At 38.8% G+C, this 9,554-nt stretch overlaps 1 long non-coding RNA gene across 1 annotated transcript; it reads right to left on the bottom strand.

Moving 5' to 3' along the window:
- Window positions 1-1,471: 1,471 nt before the first annotated feature.
- On the bottom strand, window positions 1,472-7,905 carry LOC142139631 (uncharacterized). Its single transcript, XR_012688244.1, has 2 exons — window positions 7,399-7,905; window positions 1,472-3,041 (listed from the first exon to the last, which is right to left on the bottom strand). It is a non-coding gene; the product is annotated as an uncharacterized LOC142139631 (long non-coding RNA).
- Window positions 7,906-9,554: the final 1,649 nt, after the last annotated feature.

A 9,554-nucleotide genomic window follows, 5' to 3' on the forward strand; every position in this document is an offset into this window, starting at 1 on the left:
ATGGGCACATACTGCATTGTTCTGTCTGTTAGGAACAATTTCTCTCTTCCAAGGAAAATGTTCTGCAAGTGACTCACAAAATAATCCATTTTATGAAAGAATAATATACCTTTCTAAGAACATTGTTTGTGAAAGTGTTCATTCAATGAATAGGCTACCAAAACAAAATATTTAAGATATAATTATTATTATTATTTTTATTGTTTATTTGAGGCACCACAAAGGGTCCGCAGCAGCGTACATAGACCGTGGGACAACAGTACAGGGTAACAGTACTCGGCATTCAGGCATAACAGACTGCAATAAGTACAAAAAGTACAACAATGCCAAACTAAGCAGAGAACAGGTGCAAAAACAAAGAGGTAAGAGGGACTACCAGTCAGGGCCGGATTAAGGGAATGGAGGCCCCTGGGCTAAGGGGGCCTCCATTCCCCCGTGAGGCCCCCCCGTGATCTGAACCGCCCCCAAAGCACTAACCTCCTCCAGGCATTGCAGTCCTTCCCCGGCGCTCTGTATGCTCTTTACTGAGGAGATCTCATGAGAGTGAGACTCACGAGATCTCCTCAGTAAGGAAACTACAGCGCGCCGGGGAAGGACCGCAGTGAAAGTGCTGCTGAGCACTTAAAAAGGCCCCCTGGATGCCCGAGGCCCCTGGGCTGTAGCCCAGTTAGCCCTATGGTTAATCCGGCCCTGCTACCAGTGCACAGAGAGAGTGGGACGGGGGGGAGAGAGGTGGGGAGTGAAGAAAGGAGGCTGAGCCTGAGCCCACAAGGACACCACTAGCAGGATCGGACAATGAAGGAGATGCAGAGGCTAGGGAGAAGAGGAGAGAGAGCTGCAGGAGTTGAGTGACAAAAAGGTGAAAAGAGAGGGGAGCTAGGGCAGAGGTAAACAGGATGAAGAGGACATGATGATGGAGGGCCCTGCTAAAAGAGCTTACAATCTAAGGCATAATGCCTATTTTCTCCAACTATGACAAAATAGGGTAGGGTATTGCACTGTAAAACATATTATCTTATGCTTTAGCAGCATTTCTGTGATTCAGTATATAGTTATGTCAGTTAATTACTTTGAATGCTGAAAAGTAGACTTTAAAAAAAAAAATTAAAAAAAAAAATGATAAAACCCCTCAAGATATTGCTCAATGCAATGATAGTTGGAGTCAACTGGGTCATAAACACTGCTGCAAAATGTTTAGAGAATGCAGTTAGATACAGCTGTTATATAGAAAAACATAATGCATCATAAAAAATAACAGCATAAAAACATAACAGCCGTATTATACAAAAGCAATAATGTATGCGATATAATGAGATCATGCTTAAGGTGTTCAAATGAATTAGGTCCCAAGAGTCATGTTTTATGTGTTGGGGTATCGGGGTTCACCGATACTTCTATCAAGCACCTTCAATGTCAGTCAGATCTTTCTTTGTTTTCAGTCGACTGGTGAACAGAAAATACTCAACACCTGTATGATATAATGCTGAGCAGCTTTATTCTGTTCCAATTTGAGACCACTTCAGCGCTTATTTTTATACATGTAAGTCTAGTTGTATAGATTCTGAACAACCAATTATAAGACAGTAAAATAATGAGAGAAAATCAATTAACAATATATATAGTTCAGTTTTACATCAAAGATCAAACAACTCTTTCTTCTTTGTGTGTTATCTCTTTCCAGGCTTTTCGCCAATATCCTTGTGCTGCCCCCATCTTTGAGTCCTTGGGTTTTATCTTATCAAGAACGTTGCTACATGTTCTTGGAATCTTTCGTTGATGGGAACTTGGCGCTGCGTGGCCAACCTTGAATAATCTGTCTTTTTAAACTGAAAATAATATCTGCTTAATTTCTCTTAAAGTCATAGCATAACATATTAGCATCTAAAGCTTAGCACATGATAGATATTAAATCAATAATCATACAATTCCACTCTAACATTCCCCTCTTTGATTAAATATCAACTATTAACCTCTACCTATCAGTCATGGCGATACTCAGCAGAAGACAGTTAGTACCTACATTTAAACATATGGTATCATAAGGACCCCATATGATTAGAACAAGAATTCATTAAGCACATCTCTGGTACTTTATCACCATAACTTTTCTTTCCCTACTTAATGTTTTATCTCGTTGCATAGAGGGGAATACTTTGCTGATATCTATTCAAAAACTTTCTTGTATTACATTTTAAGTAGCAGTTCCATATAATCATTATAGTTAGTACAAGAAGAATTAGTATCAATGGATGAATCAAGATATTCATTGCTTTCTATATGGAATAAGATTCTTTAACAAATATGTCCCACTAATGAATAGGACATCAATTTTCATTCTGGTTTCTCGATGGTCACTGTCAATCTCTTGTTGCAGACTGTGCAGGTTTTTGGTTTGATTGTTGACCATTGTTCATAATGTTCACTGTTTGTCTCAGACATTAAACTTGTAGAAATTTCTGTGATCATTACTGGTTCTGGAAGCTCATTATTTTTCCTGCAGGAACAACAATCAAGTGTCAGTAATTTCTTAATCAGCCATACAACAATTTTCTCTACCACATATACAATGAGCTGGATTGCCAAACCCTTTGCTACTAATGGCAATATTCCCAATATTCAAAATGACAACTTTGCCAATGAGGTTATGTATTCACAAAGGCATTTTCAAAGTTTATTCTCCTATGAGTGCAAATTGTTGAGCACTCCTTCCCCTTCTGTTTCTCACAGTGACATAGGCAATTTGTCACTTATCTGTCTGTTTCATACTGGGTTAGGGAGGCCTTGACCCCTACTTCAGGCAGAAATATTCTGGTAAGACATATCAATACCATAAGACAGTCATTTCTATTTATCAGAACAAGACTCCCCTGATTTGAAGACTTTCCAGGTGTCTTTTTCCTGTACTTTCACTGCCATGGTAGTCATCAACAGGACTTGATAAGGACCCTTATATCTGGGTTCAAGACGTCTCCTGATGTGCTTTCTTATGACCACCCAGTCACCAGATAGCAGTTTATGGGTACCTGTATCAAAATTAGGGTCTGGAATGAAGGAGAACATTTGACCATGTATTTCAGTTAGTTGTTTCTGTAATAAAGCAACATAGTTCAACAAATCACCACGTACATGCTGTAGTTGCTATGGAAAATAACAGCCTGTTCTGTGTGCTGTGCCAAACAGTATCTCATTTGGTGCTAAACCTGTGTCTCTTCATAAGTGTAGTTCTAATGTTAAACAGAACTATTGGTAAATATTCTAACCAAGTCTTTTTGGTTTCTTGCATCATTTTCTGTAGTTTTAATATAATGTCACTATTAAGCCTTTCTACCCTCCCACCTGCTGGTGGCCTATAAGGAGTGTGAAAAGCTTGTGATACTCCCAAGTTCTTCATTACATGCTTCATTATCTCTTCTGTAAAGGTTGTACCTCTATCTGATTCAATAACTTCAGGTATGCCATATCTATAGATGACTTCTGAGATTAATTTCTTTGCTGTATTTTTAGCAGTAGCTTTTCCTTCTAACACATACTCGTAGGTACCACATTTAGGAAGTTGTATATAGTCGATCTGAAGTCTCTGAAAGGGATAGAAAGCCTTTGGGGTCTTTACTCTTTGCCCTAAATTGTGTATTCCACATATCCAGCAAGCTGCCACACAGTTTGTGTCCGCACAGTTAAATCCAGGGGCAATCCAATTTTTCCATACCCTATTAGTCATTGCCTCTTTGGAATGATGTACTTGTCCATGTGCAATCTGAGTCATTACTGGGTATAAGGCTCTTGGTAGGCACCATTTATTTTCTTTTGACCATATTCCTTGCTCATCAAGCTGTGCACCTTCTTTTTCCCACTTATTCTTTTCTTCCTTTGTTGCTTGTTTCTGAAAGTCTTTAAGGCTTTGTAGGTCTGGGAATTGAAATTTGTCTGTGTCACCTTCTGTTGAGTCTACAAGAAATGTAGTATTCTTTGGTTGGAGGGCTGCCTTTTTTTGCTGCTTGATCTGCAAAGTTATTTCCTCTTGCTTCTGGAGTTTGTTCTCTAGTGTGAGCTTGAACCTTTATAATTCCCACTTGTTTAGGGAGTTCCAATGCTCTAAACAGTTCATTAATCAAGTTTGCATGTTTGATGGATTTTCCATTTGATTCTTGGAAATCTCTGCTTTTCCAAATGGGACCGAAGTCATGCGCCACTCCCCAGGCATAACGTGAATCTGTATATACATTGGCTTTTTGTCCTTCTGCATATACACCAGCTTTAGTTAGAGCTATCAATTCTGCTTCTTGTGCTGATGCTCCATTAGACAGTGTTCCTGAGTCAAGCACCTCTTCCTCAGTTGTGATGGCATAACCTGTATATGGAACTCCATCCACATAGTATCTAGATCCATCTACATAAAGAGTTAGGGTTGCATCTGAGAGTGGTGTGTCAGTAACATTATGCAAAGCTCAAGTTTCTAATTTCATAAGTTCCAAACAATCATGTGAAAATTTTTGTGTGTGTATTTCTTCAGTTTCTTCTTCAGACACTTCACTCAGGTCCTCATATCCCCTGTCTGATGATTCATCTTCTTTGCGACTCCCCTTACTCCTCTCTTCTGAATCATCAATGGGGAGCAGGGTTACTGGATTGAGGACTGTGCAATTGGTAATTGTTACATGTGAGGCGCTGAGCAAGGCTACCTGATATTTAGTTAGTCTAGCTGCAGACAAATGTCTTGTTTTTGCTTGATTAAGAATTTCTGTGACTGCATGTGGAACTTGAATAATAAGTGCATGGTCCAATACCATATCTGCTACCTTTTCTTTCAGTATTGCTGCTGCTACTGCTTGTATACATGATGGAGAACCTCTTATAACTGGATCGAGTTGTGCAGAATAATAGGCCAGTGGCCTTTGCTTCATTCCATGTTTCTGTGTGAGGACTCCAAGAGCATGTCCTGACTGCTCATGGCAGAACAATGTGAAAGGCTTCAGATAGTCTGGTAGTCCAAGTGCTGGTGCAGTAGAGATAGCATGTTTCAGGGCTTGCACTGCATTCTCTATTTCAGTTATATTGAGTGGTTCTGTTCCCTGTTGTTTCCTCAAGCATTCATACAGTGGTTGCATAAGAATTGAAGCTGAGGGAATCCACTCTCTGCAATATCCGAGGAGTCCCAAAAAGGCTCTGATTTCTTTGACTGTTTTTGGTGTCTTCATGTCTCGTATAACTTTAACTCTTTCAGTTGTAAGATGTCTGGTTCCTGCAGAGATACAATGTGCTAAGAATATTACTTTTTCCTGTACTAGTTGCAACTTGCTTTGTGATATTCTGCAGTCTTGTTCGGCCAGAAAACAAAGTAATGACAGTGTTTCTGCTTTGCATTCTTCTTCAGCTTCCGCAGCCACCATGAGATCATCTACATATTGAATAAGTTGAGTAGTTGGATTGATAGGCCTCCATCCTTGGAGAATTAGTGCCATTGCTTCTGAAAATTCTGATAGGCTTGTGGCTCCTCCTTGAGAGAGTCTTGTCCAACAATATTGGTTTCCATCATGGGTGAAGGCTAGAAGGAGTTGACTATCTTCTGTGATTGGGACTGAGAAGAAAGCATTTGCCAAGTCAATTACTGAAAACCATTTTGCATTTGGCGGTATCTGATTAAGCAAAGTGTGGGGGTTGGGTACAATGGGAGTGTTGATCAGAAGTCTTTTGTTGACCTCTCTTAGGTCATAAACCATCCAGTATTGCACCCCCTTGTCCAACATCTTGTTTCTTTACTGGGAATAGGGTTGTAGAATAAGGAGAGCGACATTTTCTTAACACCCCTATTTGTAGATATTCTTGTATTTGTTCTGATATCGCTTTGGTTTGAGCTGCAGCAAGTGGGTACTGTTTAATTGAGACAGGATGTGTTCCTGGCTTTAGTGTCAGTTTTACAGGATTTACTTTAAGTGTGCCCACATCGTGTTTTCCTTTGGACCATAACTTGTCTGGTACTATGTTCAGCCAATCTGGTAGATTAACAGTCTTATCCTTGTGACATGTGCTCATCTGCTCCAGCATGTAGATTGCTGCTGTAAGCTCTTCTTGGACTGGAGATGGGAGTTGACTTGTGAGTTTTACTCCAGTTGGGGTGTATTTGATACTGACTTGTATCTTTGAAAGTACATCTGCTCCCAACAGATTATAGGGACAAGATGAGGAACTGAGAAATTGTATTGGTACTTCAATTGTCTCTTCACCTACTAAAAGTGTAACTGGTTTACTTTCTGTTAGTTTTACTTCTTTTCCTGCTAGGCCTGTAGCAGGTAAATAAATTTCTGTTAATAGTTGTTGAGGTACCTCCTGTTTTCTTAATACAGTGTGGCTTGCTCCAGTATCAATTAGACACTCACGTTCTTGACCATTGGGTAATATGATATTCATTAGGCCTTTAGTTAAGTCATCTTTCAGAGTTTGGTTATATGTGAGCCGGAGGTACGTTGGAGTGCCAATTTCCTATGCCAGTTGTTGGTCTGTAGCTTGTTGATTTCTTCTTTCCAGCCATTTCTTATGCTTAATGCAATCTCTTTTCATGTGGCCTCTTTATTTGCAAAAGAAACAAACTCCTTGTTTTTTCATTTCTGCCAGAGTCATATTTCCTTTTTCCTTTATTTATTGCTCAGGTGCACCTCTTGTGTCTGTACGAACCTTCCAGTCTTGATTTTCTTGGACCACATGAACGGTTTGGGACTTGTCTTTGACTTTCCTCTGCTTCTCCTTTTCCCGGTCTTCTATACCTTCTAGGACTTGGAGCATGGATTGCATTTCCATTGTTACTACTTCTGGTCTTATAAGGAACAATTGTTGACGATATGTTTCAGAAAGGCCATTGAGGAATCTGGTCTTAAACAGTCTGCGATGTTGGGCATTATCTTGAGTGAAGCCTTCAACTTTGTGTGCTTGAGTAGCTCTGTCACAATCTGGCAAAGCCAGTGCTGGTGCTGAAGTTGCTTTAGCTTAAAATTGGTTAAACATTTGGTTTTGCTCAGTGGAGAGTGTAAATGTCTTACTATCACCCAGAATTACTAATGCAAAAACACAGATAATAGCTCATAAAGTCTTAAATCTTTTTCATTTCCGTACAAATATTGAATTCCCATCAATGCATTACTATACCCACGATACAAAGAAGGACTTGCAGTATACTACTATTATAGCACAGTAAATAATTGCAGTGAATGCGTTTACAACACTGATTGACTCAAAATTCTTATGAGGATAAAAATAAAAACCTTTTGCTTTCTGCACATACAGAAAAACCATCTGGTTCATGCATTTGCTATGCGAATAGCACATAAACTCTAATATCTCTTTCCAAAACAAGGTAATCATTACTCAGCAGAGTCTACGGTTTTTAAATTCTTGATTAGTTTCTACTTATGTTTGTTGTAGCTGTGGATCAAAACATTGCAAACTTCTATTCATTGGAAGTTGGATAAATTCAATCTGGATTGAAAGGGTGCTTTGTAGCTGGAGAGCTTCTGTGAAGAAAAAAACTTTTGCATAGAGATTAACATTTATTCACTAGGAATTACAGTAACTGTTATTAATTCACATTGAACTGCTGCTAATACGACACTTGTTTAAAAGTTTCTCTTTGTAGCTTAACTGTGACGCTATGCGTTCCATGCAATGAAAAACTGATTTCCTCAAAGGGGCAGTCCCTAATCTCACAAACAGGGAATGTCAAAGTGACGAGACCTGGGCGAGTGTTCAAAGCCACTCCTTTCTCATCATCTCTTTGTAAACCAAATATTCACACATATTTCCAGATTCTGTGATTTCCATGTTTAAAGTACAAATATTTATTCACAATTCTCGCTCACAGACGACATTTTATCTCGTAACATTTCTTTATGGGCATAACAAACCCTCCTTATTTCTGAGAACATTCATCAGCACCATTTTCACACAGATAAAAACAGCTTGTAATATATATCTTCATGTAAAGGCTCATTCCCACAATTCTCAACTTCATTAAAGAGAAAGCTATTTTTCTCAAATTTCAGAAACAAAATTATTTTGTTCAAATACAGAAACGGCTTGTTGGACCCCAGCCAACTTGTCCGTCCACTGAATCGTGTAATGACGGACCAAAACATTTAAACACTTGTTATGCATCTCTTTAAAAGCTTAGAATTAAGCAGGCAGGCATTATATTATTTACAAAAATGTACAACTTCTTTAACCTTGAAACATGTCTCTTATAAAAAAAAAAACAAAAAAAAAAAACAGACAAGACAGACAAACACAGATCTCCCTCACACGAAGTAAGACGGAGACAAAACTCACATACAGAGAAAGAAAAATCAGCTGATACCTTCCAGCCTACTGCTGTGGAACTACAAGTCCCAGCATTAGACTAAATACAAGTTAGCCTCAACATGTCATTATCACTCAGCACTCCGGACATATTTTATCAGCATTACATACATTGTCAGATAACAAAAAACAGAGTGCTTCTTATCTCAACACACTGAAATCTTTTACAAAGAATAAGGGAGGGGCACATCTCACTCATTCAGCTGCGCAAGATCAAACATACATTTAGCATATCCACACATTGACCTGATCTTCATAGCCAAGCCTTTTTATCCATTCTTTATTATTCAAATAAAACCATTTCTGTAAGTCTAATGTCCCTTCTGGGGGAAATCCTGCTCTCTTGAGTACTTTATGAATTCTTTTAAGAGCTTTACTACCTTCTCTCTTTTTCATTATATCCATAGGCTTGCCTATAGTAGGCATCTTACTGTTCTGTGCCCCCATTTACTGGGTTACTGGTCACAGTACTGTCAGTATCTGGGATACAATGTCTTATAAGTGGGATAAGGCAATACAATTTTCCCCTTTGTACAGACTATAAGTATCTTTAATCCTTTACCTCCTAGTCTGCCCTAGGAACACCAGATGTAAGGTTTATTGGCTGTAGATTAAAAGGCTGGCATTTATGGCTGATCCGATTCTTCCCCTCAAATCAGTGTATGGGCATATAGGTTTATAATCTGGTAACATATGATTTTGTGGCCAGTATGTAGTATTTCTTCATTCAAATGCACCCTAACGTAAAATATAGTTCTTTTTCATTACTTACAAAACCGTAATATGCATTTGTAGTTGTAACACCCTTTAGTCTAGGTCCCTTGCAACCTGAATATTTTCTCAGAACAATGCAGCAGGTACAATTCTTACATTCAACTCTCTTATTATCTTCTAACTCAAATTGTCTACATCCATCATAATCTACAGTATCCATACATTTATCATTTCATTATCCTTTCCTCTGACTGAACATTGGGTTCATGAAATACCCTCTAATCACCTCAACTGACTTTCCTTAGATATACAAAGAAATACTGAACAGAGTAAGATGGTAGAAATCTACACTTTGTCTTACTCACCGGATTTAGTTCAGCAGTTCTCTGGACATCAATGGAGTGTGGCGTCAGGTGTGGAGATATTGGAGCATCCCGGACGAGCCCCCAGAAATGTTGGGGTATCGGGGTTCACCGATACTTCTATCAAGCACCTTC

Source organism: Mixophyes fleayi, chromosome 1, assembly GCF_038048845.1.
Source record: "Mixophyes fleayi isolate aMixFle1 chromosome 1, aMixFle1.hap1, whole genome shotgun sequence".
Classification (NCBI taxonomy): domain Eukaryota; kingdom Metazoa; phylum Chordata; class Amphibia; order Anura; family Limnodynastidae; genus Mixophyes; species Mixophyes fleayi.